This window comes from Rhagoletis pomonella, unplaced genomic scaffold (genome assembly GCF_013731165.1).
Source record: "Rhagoletis pomonella isolate Grant_MI unplaced genomic scaffold, Rhpom_1.0 Rhpom_scaffold_00003, whole genome shotgun sequence".
NCBI lineage: Eukaryota > Metazoa > Arthropoda > Insecta > Diptera > Tephritidae > Rhagoletis > Rhagoletis pomonella.
Window position 1 is genome coordinate 46,168,573 of NW_023458557.1, and position 20,989 is coordinate 46,189,561.

General features: G+C 37.2%; 2 protein-coding genes across 2 annotated transcripts in view; one reads left to right on the top strand and one right to left on the bottom strand.

Moving 5' to 3' along the window:
* LOC118736253 (kinesin-like protein KIF14) overlaps positions 1 to 20,989 on the top strand; it is a 298,626-nt gene that overhangs the window by 120,930 nt on the left and 156,707 nt on the right. The window lies entirely within an intron of this gene.
* The window catches only part of LOC118735245, a 97,496-nt gene that overhangs the window by 22,058 nt on the left and 54,449 nt on the right, over positions 1 to 20,989 (bottom strand). The window lies entirely within an intron of this gene.

Genomic DNA, 20,989 nt, shown 5'->3' on the forward strand with positions numbered 1-20,989 from the left:
TAATTTTCTTTTTAATTTTTAAGTTTAAACCGTTTTGTCATTTGAAGGGATTTTTTTTTTTTTTTAAATCTCTAAGAAACTATTTTGTTTCATTAAAAGCTCCATTTTTGGAGGTATTTTCAAATCGGTCTAGCTCACGTAAATCTTAATATTTTTCCTAAATATTTTGGTGTAAGTTTTTTATTCATAAAAAGCTTAATTTTTGGAGGTATTTTCAAATCGGTCCAGCTCACGTAAATCTTAATATTTTTCCGAAATATTTTGGTGGAAGTCTTAAAATATAATAGTTTTTATAATTCCAGTGGAAACACAGTACCGATTTTTTTTGTATGGGGAGTGATGCGTGAATGAAGCATGGACAACGACCGATGAGGCGGCTCTTGGAGTATTCGAGAGAAAGATTTTGCGGAAGATTTACGGCCAGGGCTGCCAACTATGCTTAGCTATGAAATGCCATATTGAGGATATAAAAAAGTGCCAAGATGTGCCAAATAGAAAAATAAAAGTGCCAAAAAAGGTGCATTCTTTTTAGTTCTTCCCATTTAGGCGACGGCGAGTACCGCAGACGATGGAACGATGAGCTGTATGAGCTTTACAACGACATGGACTTAGTGCAGCGAATTAAAATACAGCGGCCCCGCTGGCTTGGCCATGTCGTTCGAGGGGACACCGACCCTCCAGCTCTGAAAGTATCCAACTCGGAACCCGCTGGTGGTAGCAAAGGAAGAGGGAGGCCCCAACTGAGATGGAAAGACTAGGTGGAGAAGGACTTGGCTGCACTTGGCATTCCCAATTGGCGTCAGTTGGCACAGAAAAGAAACGACTGGCGTGCTTTGTTGAACTCGGCTAAAATCGCTTAGGCGGTTACGTCGCCAAATAAGAAGAGGAAGAAGTGATGCGGTCTAATGTACAGTAGAGTGGTCCAATTTTTGTATGGGGAAAAAAATATTTCATCCTAGAAAACGGGGTACCCTCTTAGATTTTTCCTTTTGATATTTGTAACATCTATTCCAGCTTTCAGTTTTCTACTGCTACTGGATCTCTATAAAACTGGCAAAAATGTTGGTGATTTTTATAAAAATGTGCCATGACAACTGAATCTTGTGATATTTTTTTTTAGATAATTTAAATTTGATATATTCTTAGGTTACTTAACCAAATTTTTGGATTAATACATATGTATATGTACACAATACTTCTAGAGTAAAATATGAGCATCATGATCACCCCCTAAATTTATCCTTAGAAACGTTAAGTTTGGTTCCAGCACCTCTTTCGGCAAGAGGAATAATTTTGGAAGGTGCCCCAAACCCTATATCGGGATATAGGGATATGAATACCCTGACATTTTGACGATTTTATTTATTTATATTTTCCTTACCAAATTTTTCTTATTTTTTATAAAAATATAGTTCATGCAACAGAAAAAACCATCAGAATAAATTTTTTTAATTTCATATTTCATGTGGAACTCGGGAAAATTCAAGAATAACCAAAAAATTTTCATCAAAATTTTCAACTTTTCAATTCGATTTCTTGGAAAAATTTTGAGTATGCATTTTTGTAGCCTATAACATTTCAGTATAATAAGGACAAGTTTCAAGACTAAAAATTACCGTTGATTTTTGAGATTTTTTTTGTCAAGGGTGTTAGGAATTTTCTTCCACATAACTCATGAACAAACTTATTTTTATATGCGAAATTCTTCTAAGAAATCGAATTGAAAAGTTGAAAATATTTTGGTATTTTTTGAATTTTCCCGAGTTCTACATGAAATAAAAAAAATGATTCTGCTGGTTTTTGCTTTTAATGAACTATATTTTTATAAAAAAATATAAAAAAAATTGGTATGGAAAATATAAATAAATAAATTCGTCAAAAGAGTATTCATTTATTTGACGCTGACTGTATATAGTTACATATAGGCAAGGAAGCTTTAAATTAACCGTTATATTAAAAAAAGGGACGGACAAAAGATGAGCCTTACAACCACATATTGCGCATCAGCTGTAAAAAACTGGCGAATGCTGGGAAAAACTACGTCCAACAGCAAAATGGAAAAGAACGCCTGTCTTCTTTACCACCATCAAAGCTCCTGAAGGTTCAGTCTTGCTGAAATGACGCTAGAAAAAAATGGTACCTGCTCTGTAGAAAAGCTAAGTTTTGACACTAAAATCCTTGATATCTATCTATCTACAGTGGTGGAAAAATAAATGGGGACCCGACATTTTAACAAATTTTTCCTATTTTTCTTTAGTTTATTTAATAATTATTATTTTATATAAAAGTATAGCTCATTATCTAACAAAAACCATATAAATTCATATTTCAAAGTTTGTGCAAAAATTATGAAAATTCTGCAAAATTGCATCTAAATTTTCAATTTTTTAATCAGATTTTTTAGAATTTTTTCTAGTATGCAGTTTTATAGCTTTAGTAGAATAAAGTGTAAGTTTGAAGTTCCTAAAAAATCACGTTGATTTTTGATAATTTTTAGTCTGAATGTATTACGCACTTTTTTCCATGCAAAAAAAAAAAAAATTGGCGGACATACTTTGTATGAAAGAAAATGCGTTTCCAAAAATCAATGCGATTTTTTAGGGACTTCAACTTACACTTTATTCTACTAAAGCTATAAATAAATAGCTTATACAAAAATTATATGGAATATAAAAGTACGGGTGTTAAAAAAAAATTAAAAAAAAAAAAATTTTGATTTTGGACATATAGAATGTTCTTGAAGGGTTTCAAGAGAAAAGAGTTAAATTTAAATTATTTAATAAGATTAAAGAGTGGGTTTCAATCAAATTGGGTTTGAAAACTTTTTTTTCTGACCCTTATTTAGGAGGGTTGCTACGTGTTTGAACAATCAAATTCAAATTATCTCATCAGTTTATTGCAATGCATACTACACGCAGTGCCAGGCGAAAGAGATTTAAGAAAATTTTAGTTTGAAAATACTTTTGAAAAGGACTTCCACCTGTTTGAAAAAACTGAACTTAGTTAACGGGGCGAAACCGCCCCGTCCTATCGATCGTATTCCTGGGGGGTCCTTAACGGGAAGTCTTTCGGAAGGCAATAGCGCGTCGCACGCAACTGTTTCTGGGGGCAAGTGCTGTCACAACAGGGAGAGCAGGAGTGCCGGAACCGGCCTCCGCGCGGGTCTTTAGGCAGGGGCAGGGGTGAGTGAGCAGTTAAGGGGGGTGCTTGACGGAATCGCCAGCACCAGTTCGGGCTCCTCACCTAGTTTTACTGGTGCGTCCTCGAGGACTCCCCGAAAGCAGCCTTCTGGAAAGCCCAAACGGCAGGCTTCGTCGGGTCGAAAGGCGTACTCAGACAGACGCATGGCAACCAAGATTTTGGCACGCTACGGTGGTCAGGATGTTTCTCAGCTGTCTGAGAAGCATGCTAAAACGCTCGAGTGGGCCAAAGGGGTGCTATGTGGTCTGGATGGCGGTACAAAGGATTCGACCAAAGGAGATGCGAGTGCATCTCATGCAAAGAGGGCAAAGAGACCTAGGACTGGGGGTGCACCTGTCTTCTTTAGCGAAATCGCTAAGCAGGCGTGATCAATTACCCAGGGGGTCATTGATAGAAGCAGGGAGGATGGCGCCATATCCAGGGATAACTGGAGGCGCGTGGCAACAGCCATCTCCTCTGTCTTCTTAAGGGTGGTTAGAGGAAGCTCTGGACCACCTCCAAGATGCGAGGATGCTGGATGGCATCACGGCATCCATAAGATGATTGTTGGCGCCGACGAACGTTCGGCGTCAATGTATAAAGCTGCAGTGTCTCTGGTGGGGGAGGTTTGGAAGGGTGCCAAGCTAGAAGCCGTGGAGGAAAAGGACCTTCCTTCCCGTCCGCGTGCCCGTGTCTGGCCCACCGAGCCCTCGGCACTAGAGGAAATAGAGGAAATTCTCCGGTACTGCAACCCGCAACTGCCCACGCAAAGCTGGAGGGTTATCCGATTTGAGGGGTCTGAGGAATCGCACCGGCAAGCGCTGATTTTACTTAACGCGGAGTCCTTCGGTCCCCTCGCTGAGTCAGGGGGAGTCATAACTTATGGCTTCGAAAGGGTAGTCCTTAGGGTCTACCAATCCGATGCCAGGAGGGATGGCTCTTAACCTCCGGAGGCGCCGATGATAGGCCAGCCCGAGGCGGAGGAAACCCCCATGAGCATGGATGTGAAATCCGCCACGTCAGAAGCTGAAAGTGCTGGGGATGCTCTCTCAACCGAGGGATCCGTCATCAGTATCGGACGGTTTTATGACAGGGTGGAGGAAGAGAGGCTTCTAGCCTCAGTCAACGAGGACGCCGAACTGGCGTGGCTGGAGAAAACTTTGGAGGATGAAGATCCTGCAGATAAATCTCCAACACTCTATGGCGGCGTCCGCAAATCTCCTCATCCACCTTGAGCAAGGTGGAGCCGACGTAGTCCTGATCCAGGAGCCGTGGCCGAGCAATAACGGTATCTCCGGGATTAGGACGCCTAAGTTTAAGCTGATGGTGCAGAAACAAGCAGGTGGACCAAGATCCTGTATTCTCATCAGAAACGAATTCAAAGCACTAATTTTACCTAATTTCGGCAATGAGGAGTGGAGGGCGGCGCCAGTGACCTCTGGCTCGTTTCCGCATACATGGCGCATGAGGACGAGGTGGAACCACCTCCACTATTGCTGCGTGAGACCATAGCTGAAGCGAGGCGACGAAAAGTCGACATTATCATTGGATCGGATGCGAACTCGAGGCACTCGTGCTGGGGAAGCTCAGACATCAATGGGAGAGGTGAGTATCTTTATGATTGTATTCTAAGTGAGGACTTAGGTATTTGTAATAGAGGTAACGAACCGACCCTTATCACTGCGGCCAGGCAATAGGTCCTCGACCTTACCCTTGCCTCGTCTTCTTTATCATCCCGTATTTCCGATTGGAGGGTCCTTCAGGATCACTCCTTCTCGGACCATAGATATATCCAGTTTTATCTGGACGAAGATCGTCCTAAAATTATCCCCTATAGAAATTTTAGAAGAACAAATTGGGACCTATACAGCCAAAAATTGCGGGAACTACTCCCAGAGGCCCCTCCGGCAAACTTAAGCACTGAAATCTCGATTGAGGGCTCGGTAGAGAAATTTACATCAGCCTGTAGGTGTGCCGCTGAGCAGGCCCTCGGGCAAAGTCCGACCGAAATAGTGGACGATGGAACTCTCGGAACTTAGGGCGTCGAGCAGGCGCCTTTTCAACAAAGCCAGGAAGAGTGGACAACACTGCGACTGGGAACTCTACAAGGTCGGACTGGGTATATATAAGACCGAGATAAGAAAGGCCAAAACTGAGTCGTGGAGAAATTTCTGCGAAGTAGTAGAAGGTTGTCATGAATCGTCTCGATTTAGGCGAATCCTTGTGGGGAGTCCTGTACCTTTGGGATTCTTGAGGGACGAAGAGGGAAACTGGGCCATGAGCGGAGGGGAGTCGCTTAAGCCACTCCTTGACACTCATTTCCCAGCAAACCCCACACCGTGTGAGCTTACCGGTGTCGGTACGGTTGGCTGCCCAACATTCTCCGGTGAACTACTGGAGAAACGCCGACTGCTTTGGGCGATTGACTCTTTCAAGTCCTTCAAATCCCCCGGACCGGATGGCATTATTCCTGCGCAGCTGCAAAAGGCTGTCGAGGTCTCGTGTCGCTGGCTCAACCCAATCTATGCGAGCTGCCTAGAAAGGGGGTACATCCCGAGGGCCTGGAGGAGGGTGAGGGTCACCTCTATCCCCAAGGCAGGAAAAAGCTCTCATGTGTCTCCGAGGGACTTCAGGCCAATCAGTCTCTCCCCTTCTTACTGAAGACTTTCGAGAGGCTCATTGACCTGTATATAAGAAACAGGATTCCTTGAGAGCGATTGAGCCCAACATGCGTATCTAAAAGGCAGATCCGTGGAATCTGCCTTGCACTCAATTGTTAAAGTCATAGAGGAGTCTCTTATGAACAATGATTTTGTAGTTGGGGCCTTCCTTGATATCGAGGGGACTTTTAATAGTGTGTTACCTGGGGCGATAGTAAGAGCGCTAACTAAGTTTGGAGTCGAGAGCCACATAGTTGGGCTCATCTCTCGCATGTTGTACGACAGAACTGTCATAGCGGAATGGGGAAATGCCTCTGACCAGCGTAAAGTGAGCAGAGGCACCCCGCAGGGAGGCGTCTTTTCCCTCTTTCTCTGGATAGTCGTAATAAACGACATCTTGGAGGAGTTGAAAACGAGAGGATGCCGGGTTATTGCCTACGCGGATGATGTGGCCCTCATCGTCAAAGGAAAGTTTCTGGACACTCTGTATGATCTCATGCAAGGGTACCTGAATTTGGTCACAAACTGGTCTTCTAGATGTGGACTTGCTATAAATCCTGGAAAGACAAGCTCGTTCTATTCACCAGGACGTTTAAAGTGCCTCATGCCCAGCTTCCCTCAATAGGAGGTGTTTCCCTTGCTCTTTCTGACAGGGTCAAGTTCCTGGGTGTGATTCCTGGACAGGAAGTTATCATGGAAGCCAAATATCGAGGAGCAAGTAAAAAAGGCTCTTTACTGCTGTAAAAATGCTATAGGGAAAAGATGGGACCTCTCTCCAAAAGTGATATATTGGCTGTATGAAACCATAGTGAAGCCAATCATGCTATATGGGGCCATTGTCTGGTGGAATTCACTGGAAAAGTCTGGAAAGAGCTGCCCTCGTTGGAATCAGCGGGGCGCTCCAGACTACTCCAACTCTACCACTAAATGTTATGCTCAGCGTCGCACCTGTTGATATCGCGGGAAGAGTAACGGCGGTCCGCTCGGCCATTAGACTCAAAAACTCTGGGTTCTGTTTGAACACAGCACACGGCCACCCGACGATTATCAAAAGTTTCGATTTCCTTCCGGAAGAGTTGGACTGGCGTGTTCCGATGCTGGTCCCAAACGGATCCTTCTCCACGCACATTCCTCCAAGGAGCGAATGGGAGAATGGCAGTCTCTGGAATAGGGGGCCAATAAACACATACACGGACGGATCGTAGCAGGACGGGAGAGTCGGTGGAGGGGTCTACTGTCGGGAACTCTCGATAGATCTTATGTTTAGACTCCCGGACCTCTGCAGCGTCTTTCAAGCAGAGGTGGGCGCTATAAAAGAGGCAGCCGATTGGCTATGCACCAACCCCCTGCCAACAAGGAGGGTGAATATCTACTCTAATAGCCAAGCGGCAATTAAAGCGTTGGGATCGCTTATGGTGCGATCGAAACTGGTCGGGGAATGCCTGACCTCTCCAGTGCCTCGGAATACCTCCAAATCAAGCTGATTTGGATACCGGGACATAGTGACATCACTGGAAACTGCAGGGCTGATGAATTGGCTAGGCAGGTCACCCTCGAGGCCATTACCTCGGATAGGGAGGGCGTAGGAGTTCCGTTGGCAACCTGTGGCCTGCTTCTGGACAGATGGGCTCACAGTCGGCTCAGCGAGCACTGGGGAAAAACTCCGACATGCAAAGTTGCAAGGTCCTTCTGGCCGGTTGTTGACCGCCGGCGATCAAGGGAGCTTCTGCAGCTGGCTACGCGCCACCTCTCAATCCTCACAGGTGTACTGACCGGACATTGTCCTTTAGGAACCCACGCGGTGCGACTTAACATCGTCACAGATCCTTACTGCCGGAGCTGTTTGGAAGATGAGGTGGAATCATCTCAACACTACCATCTCAGCTGCCCGGCATTCGCAAGACTAAGGTTTAAGCACCTCGATGCTCATTTCTTCAACACTCCTGAAAAGCTCTCCGGAGTGGACATCAGCTGCCTTCGGAACTTTGTTCTGAGCACCCAGCGCTTCTTTTAGCTTCTAACACAGAATATTTTAGTTGCCGTTCAAAGAACTTGTGTAAATGTGGTAGCACAATGGACAATCCAATTAATGTCTAAGTGAGGCCCCCTGGTGGGGTCTGCCACAACAACGTAACCTAACATATACTCAAGCTTTATGAAATATTAAGATATGGGTGTCAATCGACGGAGATTTATGAAAGTTTGTGCAAATATCTTTGATTGGGCTGGTCATATTTTCGAAAAGTCATATCAATCTAACTTAGTACATATATATGTACATATATATGTATATTAAACGAGAAATGTTTTGTGATGGTCATTAAATTTACACCATTATTTCGGATTTCAAAAATGAGCGGTCAAATTAAACGCCTTAGCCTGTAGATGTGCGATAAGGTTTATATTTTTAATTAAGAACTTTTTTATCGCAATAGGGTGTTTGAAATTTGATGAATGATGAATGATGATGTTTTGATGAAATTAAAAACTAAGCGAGACCTCTCTTTATTCAAATTTAAATGAAATGAGGCACTTGGATCGTTTATAACTCTGACTCAAAATTTGGAATATTTTCAAGATTTTTGAAATTCCATTTTGGCGTTTAAACGCCATGCGGGTTCACTAGTTATATCTAATTAGACCAGGGGTGGGAAAGGCCCAGACCGAAAAGAGCCACAAAAAACAACAAAAACAAAAACTTTATTTTTAAATAAATTATTTTTATTAAATTATTTTTCTAATGTAGGTAAGATATGTAGATATTAAAGAAAATTAAAAAGATATATTTGGCCATATTTTCAAAATCAGTTAAAGCCGTTCGTAACAGTTCTGTTAAATTAAATGTTGATAAGTCAATTGTGAACGGTATTTTGACTTTACGAATTTCATTGCAGAGTACAAAGACTCACAGTTATAAAATTGGAAATATACGGCACGCATCTGTTTTCAACAGCGCATATTTTAAATCTGGTACTTGTTGCCGGAATTCAAGCAATGGTAAAGCTTTATGTTGCATTTCCAGTGCCTTATCTTCTTTTAATTCCAAAACATCCAATTCTTCTTCGATTTTCTCTATTCGGATATTGTAAATTCATCCTCAATTATGTTACATAAAAAAGGATTTATGAAGTATGCAAACGTTTTTTTCAAAATCTGCTTTTAAATCATGTAGTTTTGCGACAAAGGGGTCCACTTTATCCTCTTTGACATGTGCAATATTTTTATCTAGCCATGGAAAATGTGAAATATTCTTTTTTGAGAGCATGTATAAAAATATGCAGTTTAGCTTCAAAACTTAAAATAATTTCAAGTTTTGCAAATGTTCCATCATATTCGTAAAGAACATTAAATCAGAAAGCCAATTTTCATTCTCCAATTGCGGGTAAAGTTCCGATCTCAATTTGCGTATGTGTATACACATAAAAAGAATAAAATAAAAAATAAACAACACAATGGAAAAGAATGTCCAGCAAATAAATATGTATTTTAAAAAGTAAAAAGAACCAAAATGTTCTAAGCAAAGAGAAAGTTAAAAGAGCCGCACTTTACTAAGCAAAGGGGCGCTTTTGGCTGAAAGAGCCGCGTTTGCCCACCGTTGAATTAGACCATACCTACTACTCCTCGGTTCTAATTTGGCAATAAGTTTACGACAAGAACCCCCGTTAGGAGCGAATGGTAAAATGTAAAAAACTACACCTTTTCCAATTGTATTTCAAAAAAAAACAAATGTATTTCAGACAACCACAAATTTTGTTTCTGAAAAGATCAAATGAATTTCAGAAATGAGCAAATATACTTCAGAAAACCTCAAATGTATTTCAGATATTCCAATTATATTTCAGAAAAGTTCAATTGCTTTTCAGAAAACCAGAAATGTATTTCAGAAAAGCGCAAATGTATTTCAGAAAAACTTAAATGTATTTCAGAAAAGAAGCATACAAATTTCTGAGAGCAGACCAAAATATTACATCTCGTTCCGACCAAATAAAAAACCAAGTTACAACGACGGAAAAGAGTAGCACTAGATAAGGTGAGAATTTATTAAAAAAGTACGAACTTGGGATTACATTCCAACTGGTATGCCACGCAATGCCAAAGCATCCAAAAAAAAAAATGGATGAGTGCTATATAGACGTAAAATAGTGGCCGATCCGTTATTGCAAATATGCTCTAGCCCAGAATGGCAGGGTGCATTGACCAAATCCATAACTTCGTTGCCTAAAGTTCCCCACTTTTCTAAAAGTTCTTGCATCCACTCTGCAACGCCATTGGTAGCACACCTGATGTGCTTATAGCTCCGATTAAGTGGACGTTTGGTCCTCTTGATGAAGGCAACGTTAAACTTGCTCGCATTCCAGACCGAGAGCGACCTCTTGTGCGGCGACAAAATAAATTAAAATTTGTTTGATCTATGTACACTATTTGCTTGCCTTGCTGGATAAAGGCACTCAACTTGGTAAAAAATTCTGCCCGCTTTTGCTTATTATCCAGCTTATTCATAGTCGCTGGAAAATGGTGTAATTTTTTAAAGCTAAACATTTTGCCTTCTAGATAATTTGACGCCGTCGATGTGCAAATGGTTTTTCTTAGCTCCACTTGCACTTTAGATACGATCTGCTTTAGTGTGGTGGTACTTTCTTCTTCAACCCAACGAATTATAACGTCTACCTCACCTTCGGAACGCTTTTTTTTTGTTGCCTCCACCGCTTTTATGTGTCTCTATTCAACCAGAATCTACTCAAGTATAGGCAGGTTTATATACAATTCCTAATGACGCTGCCAAACTGCACCAATTTTCACCTTTATTTGCAGCCTCAATAATGCGTAATCGGTCTACGTCGTTATATACTGCATATTTCTTCTTCCGCGGTTTCTCCACCAAAAAAGTTCCATATATTAATACAATTCTTCGTTCGTTGGTATATTTGTATATTTATATGATTAATTTATATGTACATATGTGTATGCATACCTGAAACATCTCCTCGGCATATTGGACACTTCCGCGTTTGCAAAATAGGATCACTACATTTTACGTGGAATAAATGCCTACATGGAAGCAAACGAAGTTGCCTGCGCATGTCGACTCTGCAAATCGCACAATTGTCCTTTTACTCCATTTACGTACGTTAATAAAATCTCGCGATCAAAAATATACAGAATAATTATTCACTTCGTCACCGGACTAATAATAATAGCGAATGAGTTTTTTTTTTTTAATTTTTAGACATTTATCTACACGCATGTTTCTTTTCTGAAATACATTTATGGGTTTATGAAATACAATTGGTCTTTAACCGACTTCCAAAAAAGGAGGAGGTTATCAGTTCGTGGGAATATTTTTTGACGTAGAATACGTCTACGTTTCGATATGGAGGCTATGCTCAAATGTTGTAGTTGTAATTTTTAGAGCTTCACGGAAACGCTCATTGCACGAGAACTAATGAAGAGATTTCAAAGAGAAGTGTGGCGTTTCAAAGATAAAATTCCAAACCTTTCGTCAGATTCATTTGTAAGTAACCAATTCTTTTTCTGTCGTAGAAACAGCGGTAAATATTGGCTTATTTTGGGGTCAATTTTGAAACTTTAAAGTGCTCTAGCAACTTATGATTTGCAGATATAACTTTCATTTTCGAGATATAGGTTCTTTGGAGCAAAAGAGATATTGCCGTGTACAAATTTTATATAAATTCAACAAATATTGAGCATTTTAAGGCCAACAAGTAAGAAAGGCTAAGTTCGGGCGGAGCCGAACATTAAATACCCGGCGCAAGTATTACATAGATGTTTTTTCACCTTTCCGAAAGCTACCGCTAGATGGTAAGACGGGGTGTATCAATTTTGAGTAAATTAGCATCCTTAAATTTCGAAATATTCCAGTTTCAAGCATTTTTGAAATTTACCGTTATATGAAAAGCGGCCGTAATTTTAGTCCGATTTCAATAATTTTCAACGTTTTGCTTTTACGTGGAAGTTTGGTACGAATTGGTAGAACGGTTACCGATATACATATATGTGATCATAAGTGGGCGGTACCACGCCCATTTTCCAAAATTTTACCATAAACGTATTTCTTGGTAAAGAATTGTTGCAAGCATCAATTTTGAATAAATTAGCTTTAATATTTACTGATTTATCGAAGATTTTGTATTTCTCTAAATAACCGTTATATGGGATGTGGGCGTGGTTATTGTCCGATTTTTGAAATTTTCGGCCATTTGGTATGTTGTACCAAGGCCAACAACTGCGCCAAGTTTGGAAGACATTGGTGCAGCGGTTACCAAGATATACACATGTAACCATAAGTGGGCGTGGCTACGCCCATTTTCCAAAAATTTATTATATTCTTATTTTTCGTCTGAAAATTATTGTAAATATCAATTTTGAGTGAATAATCTTCAGTAGTTACTAAAATATCGCATTTTTCGTATTTCTCTAAATAACCGTTATATGGGATGTGCGCGTGGTTATTGTCCGATTTCTAAAATTTTCGGCCATTTAGTATGCTGTATCAAGGCCAACAACTGTGCCAAGTTTGGAAGAAATTGGTGCAGCGGTTACCAAGATATACACATGTAACCAAAAGTGGGCGTGGCTACGCCCATTTTCCAAAAATTTATAATATTCTTATTTTTCGTCTGAAAATTATTGTAAATATATAAAAAAATTTGTTTATTTGCGCATATTAAGAGAGGTAACCTCTTCCTCTTTTCTTTCCCCTTTTAATGTGTGCAAATTTGCACACCGTGTAATAAAACTAAACATTTCCTGTTTACTTTCACATACCACATTTGTCGCGAAGAGCAAAATTACACACTAAACTTTTAAAAAGAGTAAATGTGAGCCCCTAATGTTTATTATTAGTAGGAAGTGAAGTTTTAGTTTGAAAATTTTAGCAATTTTAAACATTTTATACGTATATTTATGTATATATTTTAAAGATCTCAAGTTCAAAATCAAATCCTTAACATCTTATACGTATATTTATACAGATTCGTGTTGAAAAATAGATACTTTTCAGTAGTAGTTTTACATGCTCTTTTTACTATTTATTATACTTACTTTGGAAAATACTAATGCACAAAAAATGTAATTTATAAATTGAAATTACAAATGTTTGATATTATGAAAAATAAAAATATATATACATGTATTCCAAGTCCTTAGGATGGGTTAAATTATGTCTTTTTCTTGAAAATTTTTGGTTTTCTTACAATTTATGAGATGTATACGTAAAAAAAGAAAACTGGATACATTTGGATGGATGGCTTGGTCAGTGATACATTTTCTTGAGACGACGCGGCAACACTGATCACAATAAAAGTGTCAGACGAAAAGGGTGAGGTTTTGGTTTAAAAATTATTTGAACAGGTTTGCCATCTGTTTGGAATGTCGAATTAAATTAAATTATTCAAGTATTGAAATATTGGCGTCAATCAAAGGAATATTAAGAAATAGTTAGTTTGAGCATTTATAACATTAAAGAGGATTTCCACCTGTGTTAAAAGTTAAACTCAAATTACTTAATAAGTCAAATTAATTATTAAAGTATGGGTATAAATTGACATGGGTTAAAATTGTTCTTTTCTGAACTTTATTTAAAAGGGTTGCAATATGATTTAGAAATTAACTTCAACTTGAATTAAGGGAATTATATGCACATTATTGAATATGCATCGTAATATGTGTGTCAGTCGAAAAAGGTTAAACCAGGTTTTGGTTTTGAAATAGAATTTAATCCAATTATGTATATGAATAAACTCAGTGAGAGGGGAGACCTGTATGTTTGCATGTATGTATATAAAAAAATATTTATTGGACCAAAAAGTAGTGGGTAGGCACTGTGGCCAATGGTAATCAACTATTACCACCTCCGCATGGTTGTAAGCCATGCAGAGTCCGCAGAATGCTCCGGAAGCAGTGTCCGGAGGATGCATCCGACTAGGCAGAGCATACTTTGAAGTGCCATCTAATTGAAACTTAAGAAAGTTCAATTACATGGCAGTTGAGAAGTGCATGTGCAAAAATTGCATAAAGGAAATTTTTGCTCATGCAGCAGTACATAGCACGAATTTAGGCGCCCGGTGTTAGCAGTCGCGCCTAAACATATAAGTTAAATGCAATATTAAAATATGACGTGAAACGAAGGTGGTAAGATATCTTTAGTTTGAATATTTAGAATATTAAAGTGGGTTGCCACCTGTTAAAAAGGTAAACTTAAATTATTTAATAAGTTAAAGCAATTATAAAAAATATGGGTATCAAAAGAAATGGGCTTAAAAATGCTTTATTTCTGAACTGTGTTTATGAGGGTTTTCATTTATTTAAAAAATAAAATTTAACTTAATTCATCAGGCACATGAAATATTTAGGTATCACAATATCAAACTCAAGAGATTTACTTATTTCTTATCTATATTTAGGAGGGCTGCCAGCTGTTTCTGAAGTCTTAGCTAACTTACTAATACGGGGACCTAGGCTAATATATATAGCAAGGCAAATTTCTGCAGTATAGGCCAGTATGCAGCTCTCAAGAAAAGCAAAAACTCCATATAAAATGACGTACAAGAAATAGCTAAGAAATTCTCTTGAGACAAATTTCCTTAAGGTAGTACGCAGTTCTTAAGAAATTTTCTACGGTTTCTACTACGGTTTTGTAAAGTTTTTTGTGAAAAAAGTGCACAAGGGAACCCAGGTTTGCAACAGAAATATATGCCCGCTCCATTATTTCTTGAGGAAAGAGTGAGGTAGAGTTGTAAAACTATCGATAGTGCCACCATCGATAGTTTCCATATTTCAGAAAAAAACTATCATTACTCGTTGATAGTTTCCAGCAATACTATCGAAAGTGTCAAACGTTACAAATGTTAACAACTCTTCCAAATTAACAAGGACGGCTTCGAAAAACAAAAGAACAAAATATTGAAAATATAAACACACGTAGGGCCGTTTTCTTAAGTAACTTTTAACTTTAAAATTCACTTTATGTTTAAATATTGCTTTAACATGTATAGTTCTGTCTAAGTAAAGCATTTTATAATCGAATTTTTTTTTATTTATTTACATATCTATTACTGAATGTACAATTAAAAATAAAATTATGAGCCTCGTAAAGAAAGCTTCTTCTTATGATCTATAACACATGGCAACAAAAATGGGAAAAAACTTGTTGGGGCAAATGTTACAGCTGTTTTTGATTGACTTGTCAGTGCTGATTACGAATTCATGAGCATAAGGTTTCCATCAGCTCCAGATTTTGTGAAAAACGAGGTCAAAATGTCAAAAAATCGTTTTTTTTTTGGCAATATTTTAGAAGCTCTAGCAAAGAATCAAAAGGCGGTATTACGCTTAAATTAAAGCTAGAAGTCCCGACTACTATCCCTGAAAATACCATCCCTACACCTTGACCTGATGGTCACTTATAGTCATTTATTGAACAGCAAAATCTGATTTTGTGCGAAGTTTGAGTACCCACCGCAATTAAACAAACGGGGATAGAGCCTTCCACTTGGGCTGAAATTAAGGTTTGAACTTTCGACTACAATCGCTTAAAATACCATCCCTGAACCTTAACCCTAAGGTCACTTATAGTTATTTATTTAACAGCAAAAACTGATCTTGGCAAAACTTATTTATTTTTTTCAATAGCACAGTATTTATTCCAGTATTTTCATATCGTTCAATAAATGACTTTTAGTGACCATCAGGTCAAGGCCCCTGCACCAAGTAGCCGAGAGTTATAGCTTTAATTTAAGCCCCAGTTAAAGGTTCTAAAGGTTGTTTTTTGTGGCAGACCTTCTAAAATATTGCAAAAAACGCGATTTTTTGACACTTTGACTTCGTTTTTCTTAAAATCTGGAGCTGATGGAATCTTTATGCTTACGGACTCGTAATAAGCATAAAAAAGTCTATGAAAAACAGCTTTATCATTTGCCGCAACAAAATCACTGTTGCCTTGTTTAATTGTTGCTTATTATAAATTTTCAAATATGATATATTGTGCTTAAATTTCGTAATATAATTTTTTGATTTGTTTACAGCCAAGAAACATACAAACGTCAAATACCGATAATAGAAATGCTTTACTTCAGACATAGCCTTATGGTTTGAAGCAACGTTTAAATATAAAGGGAGCTTTTCAATTAAAGTTTGCTTGAGAAAATGGCCATTAAAGGAGGAATCACAATGAAAGTATCACTTATAATAAAAAATTGGCAAACTTAAAAAATTGACGCGCAGCTACATGGAGACATTATAAGTAAAATCGGCTGTGATAGAGGTTTTAAACTATCGATAGTCAACTAGTACTATCGATAGTTTAACCTTTTTTGAGAAAAACTATCACTACTCATCGATAGGAGCAAAAAAACAAAACTATCGATACTATCGATAGTACCATCTATAGTTTGACACCTCTAGCAACAGGCTCAGATGTCAAAATTCCTTGGACACACACACACACGAAAAAATGACCGTTTTCTTTAGAGCTGCAATTCAATACAATCAAAACGAATATTTCATGTATATTTTTAACTTGAATGTGATCTTAATAATATCACGTATTCTACGTTTAACTTAAGCGGCTGTGGCTCCGACACAGCCTCCAGGTCACGACGAAGGCGCTGGACTGATCCTTTTTTTATGTATGTTACCGCATATCTTTGGACTACGTAAACCGATTTCGATAATTCTTTTTGCATCGGAAAGGTAGTGTCTCAGAAGTGGTCCCTAATCATTGGATTATGGAAAAATTTACGGTATTCCTAAATTTTTATATGAGAATTGAAGTCGGTTTTGTTTTTTGCTTAAAAGTTACTTCTTTCTGAAATACATTTGAACTTTTCTGAAATACATTTGCGCTTTTATGAAATAAGTTTGTGGTTTTCCAAAATACATTTAAGGTTTTCTGAAATACAGTTGGAATATCTGAAATACATTTGACATTTTCTGAAACACATTTCCACTGTTCTAAAATACAATTGATTTTTTCTGAAACATAATTGGAATATCTGAAATACATTTGAGGTTTTCTGAAATACAATTGCTTTTTTCTGAAATACAGTTGAAAAAGGTGTAGACTCCACTTAAGGGCTGCCAGACGTCCTGGTTTTCCAGGATTTGCCCTGATTTAAACAAATTGTCCTGGCGTCCTGGTGTCCTGGTCCACACTTAACCCTTTCAGGTCAAATCCGTCCCTGACGAATATAAAAATGTTTCCTCTTAATTACAAGGTTCATAGTAAGAATGTTGCGGATGTGGGATTTTAGACATCCGCTGATGCGAATGCGGATGTCAAGTATTTTTAAGAAACAATTAAATTAAGTAAGTTAATTTAGTTATATAGGTAAAAAAAAAATTGAAATTTTAATGTTTTTTTTAGTACTTGAATTTAAAAATTGGAACATTATATTTAATAAAAAGTAATGAGAATTGTATCCTCCTAACTTTCATCTTCACTTGAATCTAGGATAATGGCGAGATCGTTGTTTAAACACCGCTTAAAAGCCAAACCAGATGTGTCAGGTTTTTCTAAAACTTTTTAAAAAGGATTCTTCATTGCCATTCCTTTGGCTGTCTCAGAATTTGGGGAACCTGTAACGTCATCAGCGTTTTTTGATTGTAGTTTTTGTAATTCATTTTTAATACTTTCTTCTGCGACTAGTTTGAAAAATTTGTGCTTATAGGTAGATGCAGTGTTACCGTTCTGCGACCAAAGTGTCAAATTGACACTTTTTGGAGATCGATACCTCCTGACTCCTTCGTTTTAGAAATTGGCTTATTTTGATACTTTTCTTTAAAATCATGCGACTTTTGCCCCTTTTATTTGATTAAAAACAAACATTTTGACAATTTTTTCATAAAATATTACTTTTCAAAGGCGCTTAAAAATTACATCTCTGGCAAGATTTTGACTGATTTCAACTTCTTTATTATGCCAAAATTTGTAACTTAGCGTTTCCCCAAGCTATTTGTGTTAAATTCATTTTCAAATAAAATAATAGGAGATAATTTCTATAGAAGCTTAAAAGGCTAATAATAATAATAATAATAATAGATTGGCGCTTACACATATGTTAGTGTTTGGCCGAGCTTCTCCTCCGGTTTGTGGCGTGCGCCTTGATGTTGTCACACAAAGCGGAGGGACCTACAGTTTTACGCCGACTCCGAACGGCGATTGTATTTTTATGAGAAGCTGTTTTTCATGGCAGAAATACACTCGGAGGTTTGCCATTGCCTGCCGAGGGACGACCGCTGTTAAGAAAAAACCTTTTTTCTATATTTTTTGCGATGTTGCTTTGACCAGGGTTTGAACCCAGGTGCTGCGGAGTGGAAGCGCGCACTGCTTACCACTACACCACAGCGGCTTAAAAGGCTAAACCTTGTTGTAATAATTGTTATCTACTAATGGTGCTTTTGTGTTATATTGATGTTAGTTTTTTTTTAACTGCAATTTTGTTGTCATAATGAATGCAAAATATGCATATTGCATATCTTTAATATATTCCTCATCCATAGGTTTTTAGTTTAAAAGAATAAAATTGTTTTGGCAGAAAATGATCTCCATTAGCAATTTATTAAAAATAATGGGTCATGCTCGTAGATCAAATAAAGTCGAGTCTTATATGGTAGACAGACGGAGAAAATTTATTTGAATTAATAAGCATAAATGCAAATTAAAATTTTACCCTTTCAGACGGCAGTAATGCGAATAAACCAGCCGCAAGGTCGTGGGTCCGAGTCCCACGGCCAGTATACTTTTTTTATTTCTTTTTCTTTCTTATTTTATAAGTTCTATATTTTTTTTACGTTACTTTCAGTTAGTTGTTGTTGTCTTTTTAACTAAATTCATCTCTAAAAATTAAAATTAACTAATAGTAAAATAAGAAATGTGATATAAAATAAAGCAAAGGAAAATAAAATGAAGTAAAATTAAATATATAAATAAAATAAAATAAAAAAATATAAAATAAATAATAAGAACAAAAAATTGTTCGCAATCGCTTCAACCGAGTATCGAATCTGGCAGCTACAGGCTTGTAGCTCGCAACTCTCACCACTCGGCTACCGCGTACGGGGAAACTCGACCGCTTCGTTTGCTTACTTGTACAAAAGACAACAACTGGCCGTTTTTACCAGTGTTGTCATCGAAACTTCCCCGGATCCGAGTTAATTCTAAAAAATTTCGTGCATTTGTTCGGCTGCTTATGCTCATTTTAAAGAGGAAAATGCACGAGTTAAAGCAAATTATGGCTGGTTATGCAAATAATCGAGCCCGTTTGTCTACCGTATTATGCAGCGTTTTTGCTGCATTTAAAATGTAACATTTAGCACTTTCGACAGACAGCCGTGTTCCAGTCGCTTATTCAGATCCATATCAATCGCGATCAATTCGCACCGAGAAGGTAATGTGCAACAAACAGTACTGAAAAGGGAAAAAGAAATTTTAAACAAAAAATTCAAAAAAAAAAACTTCAATTGTTTTAACCATAACCGAAAATTTGCTTGTGTTTATATTCATTTGTCGGTGCTGTCAATTGAACTTTCCTCAATGAGATAGGATCATGGTGGAATAAACAAGGTAATGTCACTTACATAACCTCACTTTCTTGGTAGCTCCATTTCGGCAATGCATATAAATGTAGTAAAAAAGGGGAACATTTTAGGACCATTTTTACTCCCTTTTGAATACTAATTTTGAATAATATTTGTAAAAAGTATGTATTCAAAAAATTATGTTATGAAAACAACGCAAAATATCGAGGACGAAAAATAATAATTATTTTTTAAATTTTAGCCAAAAAAATCGACAAGTTGTAATCGTCACAAAACGGTTTTAACCACTCTAAAATATTTGTGTTCGTACGTCCTACTGTAATTTACAACGATTTTTATCTTTCGAGTTTAACCAATAAAGATAAAAGATAATAACACAGCTTTACAAAAAAAAAAACGTATGCATATTACGCCAAACCTATATATCCCTATGTTATTCGACATGCTGAATGCGAATCCGAAGTCCGTTAGTCTCCACCACGTCAGGTTCGCGGTCAGTTGAAGGTCAAGTAGGGAAAAATTCATTGAATAAACCTGAAAATTCATATACATAAGGTTTTACATTTGCTGAACCCGAATCCGAGGTCCGTTAGCCTCCATAATGTCAGCTTCGAGGTCATTTGAAGGTCAAATAGGACATAAAATTTATTCAATAAAAATTAAAAAAAAAATTTTTTTTTTGTTCTCACTGAAACAGAGTATGGAGGTCCCTTGATTCCTCAAGGTCATCTGGAGGTCATGCCAAGGTCATCCCAAGGTCAAATTCCGATGAATTTTATTGAATTTTCAGGTTTGTTCAATGAATTTTTCCCTACTTGACCTTCAAATGACCACGAACCTGACGTGATGGAGGCTAACGGACCTCGGATTCGCATTAAGCATGTCGAATAACATAGGGATATATAGGTTTGGTTTAATATACATACACTTTTTTTTTTTTGTAAACCTGTGTAATTAATATTTGAGTTTTATTTTTTCGATGTATATTTGCATAATGATTATTTTATGATTTTTATTTTTTCTCTCAAAGATAATAATTATTATTGATACTTGCTAAGTGATTATTAAAGAAACTTATATTTTAAAAAATAATTTTATTGCGTTTCAAAATAGGAAAAAATGCGAATGAAAGTTTTTCTACAATTGACAAATTCAAAACTTTTACAAAAGTTTTCTAAGATTTTAACATTGTAAAACAAGTAGAGGATTCCACATTATTAATTTGTATTCCTTCACTTAAGAATAATGATGATTCAAAAAACTGAAAGGCTTAATTGCCCGCGTATCCTTAAAGAGGTAGCGACATTCTAGTAAAAAGAATAAGTCCCAAAATTTTCAGGTAAAAATTTCAGTATAGCCTTTTAAATTTTATAGATTATTTTTAAGTGAAAAAATAAAACTCAATACTAATTATTATCTCTGAGAAAAAAAATAAAAATCATAAAATATGCATTATTTGTGATCGAAAATATAAAAATCAAATATTTTCTTTGAGCGAAAAAAGAAAACTCGATAATGATCATTATAATTATAATTATAATTATTATTTTTTAAGCGGAAGTAACAAAAATCATAAAATAATATTTAAATGTGGA